Source organism: Bidens hawaiensis, unplaced genomic scaffold (genome assembly GCF_021521415.1).
Source record: "Bidens hawaiensis isolate Kalapana, Puna unplaced genomic scaffold, B.hawaiensis_p1.1 tig00024992_1, whole genome shotgun sequence".
Taxonomy (NCBI): Eukaryota; Viridiplantae; Streptophyta; class Magnoliopsida; order Asterales; family Asteraceae; genus Bidens; species Bidens hawaiensis.
Genome location: NW_027493967.1, coordinates 60079 through 74316, shown reverse-complemented (window position 1 = coordinate 74316; position 14238 = coordinate 60079).

Here is a 14238-nt window from a genome sequence, read left to right as displayed (position 1 = left end):
TAGGGTGAATGAGAATGAGAAAATACCTTTGGTGAAATGTTCTATTCAATTTGGAAGCTTCTTAAGTAGAAACGGTCAGCTCTCCTTTCATCCACGGAAGTAAAAACTTGAGTGACTTGAAGTTCTTTTAGCCACGCTTGTAGTCCACTATCCGCGAACTGGATTCCATTATCACTAACCAAATTTTGTGGGAGCTCGAAATCGCAGATAATGAACTTCCGCAGAAATTTCTTGACGCTCGATGCAGTGATGGATGTGACCGGTTTAGCCTCTACTCATTTAGTAAAATTGTCTATAGCCACAATCAAGAACTTGACTCGTCCCGGGGCTTCAGGGACTAAACCTATGATATCGATCGCCCATTTTTGGAACAGCCAGGCCGATGTTACTGAAACCAACCCATTCTCCGGACGCATCGTATTGGGTGCATGACGCTAGCAAGAATCACACTTTCGAATCTCATGCACAGCATCTATGTGCATCCCCGGCCAGTAGTATCCGGCGTTCATGAGTTTTGCTACGACCATTCTTGGGCCCACGTGTAGACCACAGATTCCTTCATGAACTTCCCATATCAAGGAATTCGCATCCTCGGCATCCACTCATCTCAGAAGTGGGCCGAGGAAGGATCTTCAATACAAGACGCCATCTTGCATTTGGTAGTTCAATGCCTTGTATCTTATTTTCCGAGCCGCAGCCTTCTCTTCCGGTAGAACTCCTGATGATAAGTAAGCGATGATTGGTGTCATCCGGGATTCTACACTGGTCTGGATTACTAAAACTTGATTCTGTGGAATAGATGGTCGATCAAGGACCTCAATGTGAATGTCTTTAGCGAAGTTCTCAAAGTTTGTTAAAGCCAACTTGCTAAGAGCATCCGCCGACTTGTTCTCGCTTCTTTTGATGTGGATTACTTTGCACGAAGAGAATTGGAGGATCAAGTTCTTTTCTTGTAACAAGTATGAAGCCATTACATCTTTTTTGCTTCATAAGTTCCATTGATCTGTCCCGCGATCAACATAGAATCCACTCGCGCTTCCAGGTATTTTACCCTAAGCTTTTTAGCTATCCGTAGGCCCGCCAAGAAGGCTTCATATTTCGCGTCCTTTTTGGTACTTTTGAAGTCCAACATGATGGCATATGTTAATTCATGGCCTTCAGGATTGACTAGCCTATGGCCCACGCCTGAACCTTCGCTACGTGAAGCTCCATCCGTGAACAGTAGCCAAATCTGGTCTTGTTCAGGAGGAACTGGGGTTTGTTGTTCAACTAAGCATTCTTCCTCTTTGAGTTGCGGGAGTTCTGTGACGAAGTCCGCCAATACCTGGCCTTTGATTGCTGGTCTGGGTTTTTATTCAATTGCATGTTCTCCCAGTTCAATGGCCCATTTCGCCAATCGCCCAGACAATTCCGGCTTGCTTAACACATTTTTAAGCTTATACCCCGTTAACACAATAATGGGATGACCTTGGAAATATATGCGGAGACACCTGGCAGCATAGACGAATGCCAGAACCAGTTTTTCGAGCATTGAATACCTGGTTTCCGGCCCAGTCAACGCCCTACTAACATAGTAAATTGGAGTTTGAACGTTCTTTCTGTCTGTCAATAACACGGCTCCGATGGCGATATCAGACGCCGACAAGTACAGTGTCTGAGGTTCTCCCGCATGTGGTGCCGTTAGGGTAGGCAACTCTATTAAATACTTTTGACCCCTATGAATGCTTGTCCAGCTCCCACGGTCTATTTGAAGTGCGCTTTCTTGGGGCAATTTCTCAATGTCGGGATAAACGGGTAAAACTTAGCCGCATTATTGGCCAAGAATCTGTTCAGCGCCACCAGCCTTCCATTGAGTGTCTGTACCTCCTTGAGGGTAGAAAGTGAAGGCATGCGAGCTACTGCCTGAACCTTGTCTGCATTAGATATAAAACCTGCACCCGTTACTATAACACCCAAAAATTTTCCCCCCTCCATCCCGAAGGAGCACTTGGCTGGATTCAATTTCATGTTAATCTGTCTAATCGTCTTAAACGTCTCCTCTATATCTTGAAGCATCTGATCTTCCTCAACGCTCTTGATCACCAGATCATCCATATACAACTCCAAGTTTCGACCAATTTGTTTCTTAAATGCCTCGTCCATCAATCGTTGATACATAGCACCCGCGTTTTTCAAGCCAAAGGGCATCATCTTGTAATAGAATGTGCCTTGGTCTATACGAAACGCTGTCTTATCTTCGTCACCCGCCGCCATGCGAATATGATGGTAGCCTTTGTAAGCGTCGAGGAAACACTTAAACTTGAATAGGGCTACAACATCAACTTTGAGATCGATTTCCGGCAGTGGGTAACAATCCTTCGGGCACGCCTTATTTAAATCTTTGAAATCTATGCACATTTTCCATGTCCCATTGCTTTTGGGGACAATGACCGGATTGGCGACCCAAGTCTGATACTAGATTGAGCGGATGATTCCAGCATGTAAGAGGTCTTGAACTTATTCATTCATTGCTTTGGTCTGTTCTGGACCCTTATCTGGATTGGATTTAAAACCCGCACCCGTTACTATAACACTCAAAAATTTTCCCTCCTCCATCCCGAATGAGCACTTGGCTGGATTCAATTTCATGTTAATCTGTCTAAGGGTCTCAAACATTTCTTCTATATCTCGAAGCATCTGATTTTCCTCAACGCTCTTGATCACCAGATCATCCATATACACCTCCAAGTTTCGGCCAATTTGTTTCTTAAATGCCTCGTACATCAATAGTTGATATGTAGCACCCTCAATTTTCAAGCCAAATGGCATCATCTTGTAACAGAATGTGCCTTGGTCTGTGCGAAACGCTGGCTTATCTTCATCACCCGTCGACATGAGGATCTGAAGGTAGCCTTTGTAAGCGTCAAGGAAACACTTAAACTTGAATGGGGCTACAGCATCAACTTTGAGATCGATTTCTGACAGTGGGTAACAATCCTTCGGGCACGACTTGTTTAAATCTTTGAAATCTATGCACATTCGCCATGTCCCATTTCTTTTGGGGAAAATGACCGGATTGGCGACCCAAGTCTGATACTGGATTGGATGGATGATTCCAGCTTGTAAGAGGTCTTGAACTTGTTCGTTCATTGCTTTGGTATGTTCTGGACCCATCTTACGCTTCTTTTGCACGATTGGAGTGAACGCTGGGTTTACTCGCAACTTTTTCTCTGCAACCCTCCACGGGAAGCCAGTCATGTCCGCGGGTTGCCATGCAAAGATGTCTATGTTCCTCGTCAATAGTTGCTTCAAAAATGTCCTCACTATCTTAGAGATAGCGGGTCCAATCGTTACTGTTTGATCTGGGAACTTCTTGTTTAATACCCATTTTTCTGGCTCGGTTCATCGAACTTGCTGCAGAACTTTGCTGGGTTTCGAACTTTTTGTCATGAAGCAGTGACGATTAATGTGGATGATTGCCACATCGGTGCGGGTCGGAACACCCACCGCGTCGTGTGTTGTAGAAGGATGAGCATTAAAGTCACCAATCGCCTCACGACCCAGAATGATATCATTCTTTGATGTCACCGGTAGGACCAAAAATTCGACATCCTCTGTTCTTGAATGAATCCCATCACTAAGAGTGACTGGGAACAATATTACCCCCTGCGGGTGCATCACCTCACCTCCAACCCAGACACATGTGCATGAATCGGTTTCAACATCACCTTCGTCTTCATCCAATTGGTCGAATCACTGCTCGTACATTATGTCTGAGGTGGATCCCGTATCAAAAAAGACGTAATGAGAACGATAGTGGCCTAAGAGGGCAGTGATTATCAGAGGATTCTTGTTACAAGGTAGTCCTTTGACCCGCGGAAAGATTACCAACTCATTTTTCCATTCCTCATCATCGAACTCTCTCCTCTTTCCTCCCACTTTGTGTCCGCCTTGAATCATGTGGACATTCAGGTCTTTAACTTGTTTCTTGGGCGGGCCCTGGTTATCTCGTGCAGGAGCTTTACCAGTCCCTGGTATTGCACCTTTGACCAAATATCCAAGTTTTCCCGACTTCACAGTCGCCTCAATCTCATTTTTCAAAGCTATACACTCATTCGTATTGTGACCTATGTTGTCATGAAACGAACAGTGTTTTTTAGCATCAAGAAACAATCTCCTTGTGAGTGGTTACGGTTTCCTGAAGTTCATGTTTTCAGTGGTAAGAATTTCAGCAGGAGTCTTCGGTAGTGGGGTCCAGTTATTGTTGACCCGCGCTGAAGAGTTCGCTTTGTTTTTGTTGCCAATCAAAGATCTGGCATCGAATTGCTTTGATGATTCTGCAGAGGGATGGAGCCTTGACCAGAATGTTCCTTTGGCCTGTCTATTTGGTCGTGGAGTTTGAAACTCCACTTTTGGCATTTGTTTCTGATTCCCAAGGCTCAAAGTCCTTTCAGTTCTTGCGTACAGCTTTTTCGCGGACATTATCTCGTCCCATGTTTTGGGCATTCTGTCCCTGCCAGTCAATGTTCTGATCAAATCATCACTTTTCACGTTTTTGCGGAAAGCTCCTCACAACATATCTTCGCTGACCCCGTCGATATTGAGACTTTCGTTATTGAATCGAGTTATGAAGTCCTCGATGGATTCATTACTTCGTCTCATCACGTCTAATATCTCGGAAGGATCACGAGTGTGTTTCTTCTACTGACTGAAATGCTGGGAAAATTTGGCACAAAGTCATCCCAGTTCTTAATTTGTCCGTTCGGCAGCTTTTCAAACCACTCTCGTGTTGCACCAGTGAATGTTAATGCGAACATGTGGCACCAGTAGGGAAGAGTCCAACCGCTGACTCCTCCTACAGCAACAAAGTTTAGTAAGTGATCACTGGGGTCAGTCATCCCATCGTATTTCCTTACGGATGTTGGGATTTTCGCATTGACTGGGAATGGGGCAGTTGTAATACGTGCAATAAACTTTGATTTTTCGGCGAAGGCTGCAGGACGATACGGCTGGGTAAAGTCCTCCTCCGAGTCACCATGGTATTTGGCATGGTGGACTGTTGCACGCGGGCGACTAGCCCCCTCCCAACCATGGAGTCTGCTATCTCCGCTATAATAGCATGTCCCAAGGATCCTTTCCCGTTACCACATATAGACTCCATGGTGGATGCAACGGCAGGACATGAAATGCTTACCTTCATGGATGCTTCCTTTGGATTTCAACAAATTCAGAATGAACCATCTGATCAGGAGGATACTGCATTCATGACTCCTACCGGCATATATTGTTATATTGCTATGCCATTTGGACTAAGCAATGCAGGGGCAACATACCAAATACTGGTCAACATGATGTTCAAGGATCAGCTAGGCAAAACCATGGAAGTCTACATAGACGACATGGTGGTGAAATCAAAGAAGGCTGAGGATCACCTCAGAGATCTTGAAGAAGCTTTCAATATCCTTGACCAATATAACATGAAACTGAATCCGTCAAAATGCCACTTTGGTGTTAAGGCTAGAAAGTTTTTGGGGTATATGGTGACTAAAAGAGGAATTGAAGCAAGCCCAGAGTAGATTGTAGCCATCATCAACCTAAAGACGCCTGCAAACGCCAAGGATGTCCAAAGACTAACGGGAAGAGTAGCTGCACTCAACCGATTCATCTCAAGATCCTCCGAGAAATGCAAAGACTTATATGATATTCTTAGAAAGAATAAGAAGTTTGAATGGATAGAAAAGCATGAGACTGCGCTTAAATCCTTAAAGGATTATTTATCCTCAGTTCCATCCCTGATGAAGCCTGTGGATGTAGAATCCATATATTTATACCTAGCAGTTTCAGGTAATGCAGTGAGTGCTGTTCTCGTCAAGGATCATGAAGGTGAACAACACCCTGTATATTATGTAAGTAAGAGTCTGTTAGATGCAGAAGCCAGGTACTCTCACCTTGAAAAATTAATTCTTGCTTTAATTATGGCTTCTACTAAATTAAGACATTATATTGAGACCCATACTTTTATTTTGAAAACTAATTATCCTGTTAAGAATGTTCTTAGAAAGCCAGAATTGTCAGGTAGAATGGCTAAGTGGGTTGTAAAACTGAGTGCATATATGAGCCTAGGACAGTTATCAAATCACAAGCACTCGCAGACTTTGTGGTTGATTTCAGCAGTGACTTGCAGAAAGAAGCCAAACTAGAGGTTCAGCAATTAGATGTAACCAAGGATCCTTGGATCCTCTTCACAGATGGAGCATCCAACGTAAGAGGAATGGGATTGGGCACACTACTAAAATCTCCACAGAGGGACATAATACCCCAGTCCATTGCATGTGCATTTCAAGTTACCAACAATGAGGCAGAATACGAAGCACTCATAGCAGGTTTACTTTTAGCCAAAAGTTTGAGGATTAGGTATCTTCAAGTTTATATGGATTCGTTACTCATTACTAACCACTTTAACGGTTCTTATACCGTAAAAGGTGAAAATATGATCAAATATTTAAGAATTGTGAAGGAATTAGCAAAATCCTTCGAAATGTTTAGTATAGTACATGTACCAAGAGAGGAAAATGCTGGGGCAGACGCCTTAGCAAATTTAGCCTCATCTCTAAAAATCCCAGAAGATACAAAGATCCCAATTATTCACATACTCTCGCCAACACATACTCTCGCCAACAATAGGAGATACAAAGATCCCAATTATTTTGAGACCCATACTTTTATTTTGAAAACTAATTATCCTGTTAAGAATGTTCTTAGAAGGCCAGAATTGTCAAGTAGAATGGCTAAGTGGGCTATAAAACTGAGTGCATACGACATTCAGTATGAGCCTAGGACAGTTATCAAATCACAGGCACTCGCAGACTTTGTGGTTGATTTCATCAGTGACATGCAGAAAGAAGCCAACCTAGAGGTTCAGCAACTATATGTAACCAAGGATCCTTGGATCCTCTTCACAGATGGAGCATCCAACGTAAGAGGAACGGGATTGGGCACACTACTAAAATCGCCACAGAGGGACATAATACTCCAGTCCATTGCATGTGCATTTCAAGCTACCAACAATGAGGCATAATACGAAGCACTCATACCAGGTTTACTTTTAGCCAAAAGTATGAGGATCAGGTATCTTCAAGTTTATATGGATTCGTTACTCATTACTAACCACTTTAACGGTTCTTATACCGTAAAAGGTGAAAATATGATCAAATATTTAAGAATTGTGAAGGAATTATCAAAATCCTTCGAAATGTTTAGTATAGTACAGGTACCAAGAGAGGAAAATGCTGGGGCAGACGCCTTAGCAAATTTAGCCTCATCTCTAAAAATCCCAGAAGAAACAAAGATCCCAATTATTCACATACTCTCGCCAACAATAGGAGAGCAAGAAGTTCGGGAAATAACAAGTGATAAACAGATTGTAGTTGGGATCCATTATCCTCAGACAATCAAGGATCCTGGATCCTTCCAATCAAGAAGTACATCCAAACTAGAGAGATCCCAACTATGGAGAATCCGAAATCCTTCAAACTCAAGGTATTAGATGATATGCTATACAGAAAATCTCTTGCAGGTCCATACTTGAGATGCATCGAGGATCCTGAAATCCAAGAAGTACTTAAAGACTTTCACGAAGGAGATTGCGGCAACCACACATGAGGAAGGGCATTATTCTCCAGGATACTTATAACTGGGTACTTCTGGCCGACAATGAAGAAGGAGGCAGTAGAGTATTCGAAGAAGTGTGATGCCTGCCAAAGGCATGCAAATATCCTTCATCAACCAGCAGAACCAATGTATCCTATATCCTCTTCATGGCTTTTCATGAAATGGGGAATGGACATTGTTGGGAAGCTACAAAGGCACCAGGTAGAAAGGTCTTTATGCTTGCCATGACGGACTACTTCTCTAAATGGATTGAAGCAGAAGCATTCGTACAAGTCCGAGAAAGGGAAGTTATATCTTTTATTAAAAGGAATATTATAACTAGATTTGGCATTCCTTCTGAGATTATATGTGATAATGGTTCCCAATTTATTGGGAACAGAACAACTAACTTTTATGACAGCTGGGGCATAAAGATGATTACTTCAACACCAGTGCATCCTCAAGCTAATGGTCAAGCGGAGTCTAGCAACAAAATCATAATCAACAATTTAAAGAAGAAGCTAGGATCCAAGAAGGGAAAATGGGCCGAGGAACTACCATATGTTCTTTGGGCCGACAGGACAACACCCAAGAATGCAACAGGCCAAACACCTTTTTCGTTGTTATTTGGATCAGAAGTAGTAATCCCAACAGAGATGGTGGTTCCTACAGCAAGAACGAGCATCCGTGATCCTGAAGCCAATGAAGAAATCCTTCTTGAAGACTTGGATACTATTGAAGAACTCAGAGACCTTGCCAAGATCAGAATGGGAGCTTATCAACAAAGGGTAGCTGGGGCATACAACAAGAATATAAGGATCAGAAGATTTCAAGAAGGAGATTTAGTTTTGAGGAAAGCCTTCCAAAATTCTACCAATCCAGCTGATGGAAAGTTAGCACCCAAATGGGAAGGACCGTATCAGATCGAGTCGGAAGCAGGAAAGGGGGCATATCATTTGCTCACAATGGAAGGAAATAGATTACAAAGAGCATGGAATGTTATCCACCTCAAGAAGTACTTTTTCTGATCAGGATCCAGTATCCTGAGAGGATATATTATCCTTATAGGATCAAGGATCCCCAAAATTGGAAATATCTATCCGATTACATATCCTTTTCAATTTCTTATTATTAATTTAAGGATAACGTATTCTTAATATTTTGTTCCTTCCAAATTTTAAATATCAATGCAGGATATTATTAAGATGTGTAATGATCAAGAGGTAGGCCACCTCTCCTATACATTCAAGGTACTATACTATTTCTCTTGGCCTATCCCACGTTTGGATATGATCCCCGATGGTTATATCCTCTAAGGTTTAAAGGTTTTCATCTTTCTTATAAATAGAGTTTCTTCACTCTCGCCTGGAGCGCACGTTATCCAACGTATAGTCCGGGGCAGCGGGACCAGTACACGCTTAGTGGCTGACAATTTCGTTGTCTTCAGCTATATGGAGGATCCTATGATTTATGGTAGATGTACCATACCACCGGTTTATAACGTTTTCACGTTATCTCAAGACAAAGGTTTCTAACATTTTCGTGTTAGATAAGGTTTATAACGTTTTCACGTTATCCCAGTTTTGGGCTTGTCCCTAGTTTTGGGCTTGTCCCCAGTTTTGGGCTTGTCCCCAGTTTCATGGGCTTGTCCCCAGTACACGGGCTTGTCCCCAGTTGCACGGGCTTGTCCCCAGTTAATTTACGGGCGTCCCCAGCTTGATGGGTTTAATCGCAATTAATATTATAAATTGTTTGCAACAGATTTACTAAGTTTTCATGAAGACAAAGTTCTAAGGATCCAAAGTCCTAAAAGGATCACTAAAGGTTCAGTTCTTATGGTAACTCAGGTCTACCTAGACCTTCTGGTATGATTTCTATTAATAAATTTGTATTGTCACAATTGCAATAATTTTAAACATTTTTAGGGTCACATATTTAAAGATAATCTGTTATAAAAGCTTTTACCGATTTTTAAGGATATCTTATCCTAAAGTTTGTTCTCTAAGAATACTTCATCTTAATTATTTTCCTAAGGATCATTTATCTTAAAGTTTCTTACTTAAATTCATTTTTCAAAATTACCAATAATGCTAAAGTTATTTCAAGCAAACTTTTAAAATAAATGACAGATAAATAGCTAAAAGATATATATTAATTAAAATAAGCCACCAGGACTTATCCAAAATTCTTAACCCGGACTTCACCATGCAAAAGATGGACCATCCATCCGGGTTAAAGGAGTACTACTAACTGTTCATGAGTGCAGGAAAAATAAAAACAGGGGCAACAAAGGCTTCATCCCCACAAACAAAGGATCCCTCCACCTTAGTCACCCCCGCAAATTGTCTTAAGGATCATGGATCCTTTACCCTAGTTACTACTGTTTATTACAAACCAAGATAATTGTTCAAGAAAACATCAACACAAAATAAAAAAAATGGGCTCAGGCCTTGTCTTCTTTATCCTTCATCGCCTACCTACGCTGCATCTTCACCCTCTGCAGCACCTTCTCTCTCACCAGCTTCAGCCACCTCCTTGACGCCACTAGTCCCAGTCTCATTTTCCTCAGCCATCTTCTCATCTTCTTCGCCACCAAGAGCTTCCAGAGCAGACTTTCATTTTTTCACATCCCAGGTCGCCTTATCGAAAGCAGAGTCGCTCGCCTCTTTTGCCATCTTGATCCATGCTTGGAAGACCGACCTAGCGGCCCACATATCGGCCTCCTCAATAGCCTGCTTCACAGCTTCTTGGTGTTGGGTCTCCGCTAAGGATAGCTGATCCTCCAACTGCTTTTTGTCCTTGGAAAGTTGGATCATGGCCATATCCTTGGCAACCACGGCCTTCCCTAGTCCTGACAGCTTCTCACTCATCTGACTGATATTCTTTTCATAATGCTCTTTGAAAGCATTCATAGCCTATCATCAACAAAGAAGTATAAGTTACAAGGATATTGGATTCTTAAAAGCTATATTACAGGATAAGGGATACTTACATTCAGGATCATGTCATAGTGATTCTCGGGATCGGAGGACCTTTTCCTCATAGATGCGGTAGACTTGGCTCTGGTCGTAGCAGTCTTAGGCTCGGAACTTGTTGCTGCTTTCGAGGCTTCTTTCTTGATGTCCGGATAGGTGACCATGCAATCAATATCTTCCAAGGAAAACCTGCTAGCCGGCTTCTGAGATTTCTTGGCACCTGAAAAGGAAAAAGTTAACAGATAAGTTTTCATATTCTAGTTTTATTTATCTTAAAATTATTAACTTACTTAACATGTTGGAACTTGAAGAGATATCATAAAAAGCTTCCACATAACGTACTTGAAAAGATCGAACCTCGGTATCCAGTGCTAGGAACCGTTTTGTCTGTTCTTCTGTGCCAGGTAACTTGCCCAAAGAAGCAAAGTTGTCAACTTCAAACAAAAAGGAAAATTTAGAAGTAAAGTTAAAGCATCAAGGATCCTGCTATTTCTTAAGGACCTAGGATCCTACCCTTTCTAACCCATTTTGAAGGAAGTTAAACCCCTCCTGGTATTGAGTCACGTTTTACAAATAAAAACTGATTCCTCCATAAGGAATCATTTAAAGTGTCTTTTAGTATTGGGTGAGGTTGTCGAGGATTGGATTTGAAGATAAATCGGGCAGGACCGTGGGTAGTAAGGGTGTACAGGTGTGATAACTCTGGAAGACCAAAATCAATCTCTTGCTCTTCAATGATTCTCTCGATAGTGATAAGGACCCTCCAATCCATAGGCATAGCCTGTATATAAGATATGCCGGTGGAATCGAAGAAACTCTGAGTGAAAGGAGGAAAAGGATACTTGTAGCCGATCAGGAACTGAGTCGCCAGAAAACACACCCAGACTTTGGAATACACATCGCAGCGGACGCTGGATTCGTAAAGTCGGAATAGGGTTTTCGGAGGGAACAACGAGCGGAACTCATCTATCTCGGGATCTGTGAGTTTACAAATCTCGGTAGACGGGTTGGCTATGTGGAATTGTGGTTCCATTTCCGAAAACTCGGAGTCATCGGAAAATTGATCAGAAGGATTAGAGGGAGACAGAAAAGAAGAAGTTGAAGCAATAGACATCGTTAAAAAAAATAAGAAAGGAATAGGAAGGATACCTGATGCTTCGGCTGGAGATATGATTATAACCAAGATATAGGGCGGCATATATAGACGGTTATTATTAACTCGGGGGCTAATAGGTAAATATTTCTGGCAAAACCGTCCCATCTATCAATTTTTTGCAGGGATTTTGAAATTCAAAATGACAGTTGTTTTACACAATCACCCGCCATTTTGGGGGCAATTGTTAGGGCATGAATTTTATGCTGAGGATCCTTAATCCTTAACTATCTTATGGATAGAATATCCTTGAGATATGTAACAGGTTATAAAGGATCAATGATCCTCGGTATTATTTGTTTACTAATGATTGCGTTTAGTATGGTGATGTGTTAGACAGGTATAACAATTTTAAGGCGTGCTTGCATCAGTTATCCTCATTGAGTATTCTCTAGCTGGAGTATGGATCCAGGGTCGACATTGAACTTAGCTAGTAAAGAACGACTTCGTGTGAAGATTGATGTTTAATTGTCAACAACGGGTCTTAGACTTGTTCTTCCACTTATTTCGCTACTAGACTCTTATGGCACGTGATCAAAGTAATGGGAGCGGCTAGTGGAGGACTTCCGGATTATTAGGAATTGTTGTTAATGATATTTTCTATATAATTATCGAGTTATGATCGATTAGAAAACACTTGTACACACACGCACCCTAGAGCAGAAGCAATCACTCTCTCTACTCACTAGCTTATTTTGTAACATCGATCATAAACTCCACAACACTTGTAACCACCTTTTACCATTAATAAACTTGACGATGATAGTTTTCACCGTCCGAGGGTTTTTTGTGCCGGAGGTTATAATAATCACGTACCATCCGAGCAAAGATTACATTGTTAATCATTGATCGAAGCAATTCGACCAAAGATTACCTTGCTAGTTTTTGACCGAAATAAGATTATCATAATCAAGTGTTTTTTCCCTCGTGATCAAATCATTGTGTTCATCAAGATTACGATTATATACTCGCTATTTTCGTGTTAGCACTATACATCACTAAACAGATTTGAATATATTATCCTTAGTCAATTTTTATCCAAAACAGCAGGTATCAGGCTCATATGTTGGCCATGACGTTAGTTTAGGAAAAATTATATAATCTTGTTGGGTTCCAGTGATGATCAGTCAATGGTTTAACAATTAAACCCGGTTTAATTAAATTAGTTTCATAATTATTAATCACAATAATATATGAATACGCAGCGGAATATAAAAGCGAGTAATCACCATGAAGCGGAACGTACAGGATCCGGTTACATACGATACGAGTACGAGTTATAAAATAAAATAACATATAATAGTAAACCAACAATATATAAGTTTACCTTGGTTAATGATTAACCGGTTGAGACACCGAGGTTCAACGAACGATGCTAGGTGACGAACCGAACACGATGACGGTTGGTGGTGATGGAGCGTTGGCGGCAAGGTGGCGCGAACACGGCAGCAACACCAGATCAAAGGCGGAGGCAGCAACACGGAAGCGATGGCGGTGCGGTAGTTTGGTTTATCGGTGGCCGGTTACGATATCGGTAGTGGCGGCTGGACCTTTGTGGCTTGCGGAAAAATTCCAAAAAACCCTATTTTCTTTTTTATTTTTACGTGATGCATATATATGCATGCCTCCAATTAACTTGGAGTCATCTCCAAGTAAAAAAAGGTTTTCTTATAATATAAATAATATTATTATTTATCAATAATAAATTCTAACCGGGCCAAAGTCCAACTCGTTCCAACACTCGTTTAAAGTCCGAACCACTATATTATCTATAACAATTATAAATAATAATTTTGTCAAATTAAATTCGTCATTTACAGATCAAACAATTTAAGCGGATTTTAGTTCGTTGCCCAAGGTGTAACTATCACGTGTCACAACCCGGTCGGCCACGTTGACTTACCCGAACCGGTCCATAATTCCAACAGTCTCTCACTTGGATGGATTTGGTTAAGTTTCTCAACGCTGACAACCAGCGGTGCTCTAGCTACACATGGTTGCCCCCAACAGGTTATGACATTTTAAATTCATTAACCAAAAGATCTTGAATACATTATTGCAAGATAATGAACTTATATTAATTGTTGTCATCTATCCTTTCTGTATATGACACCAATTGAACAATGAGACATGGATCAGATCAATCTCATATGGTGTTCAATCATTATCAGTTTCGTTCTAGAGTCAAAGTGGTCCAATCAAATACACAGTAAGTTTGGGCGAGGCCTCACACTTAACCAGTTTGAATCAACGAAGGCACCAAGATGTCTAACTGTTACATATCATGTAAGAGTTCAGAATCCCATCTTGATTACATACAACTCCCACTGAACTTCAGAATACTCCCAACCAATGCCTTTATGACTGGCAGTTACGCGACAACGGTTGACACTGATCAAAGAATACCTTTAGTAAACGAAAGTTCTAATATGTATCTCAAGTCTAAGGATGCTAAATGAGCATACCAATATCAAAGTCAAC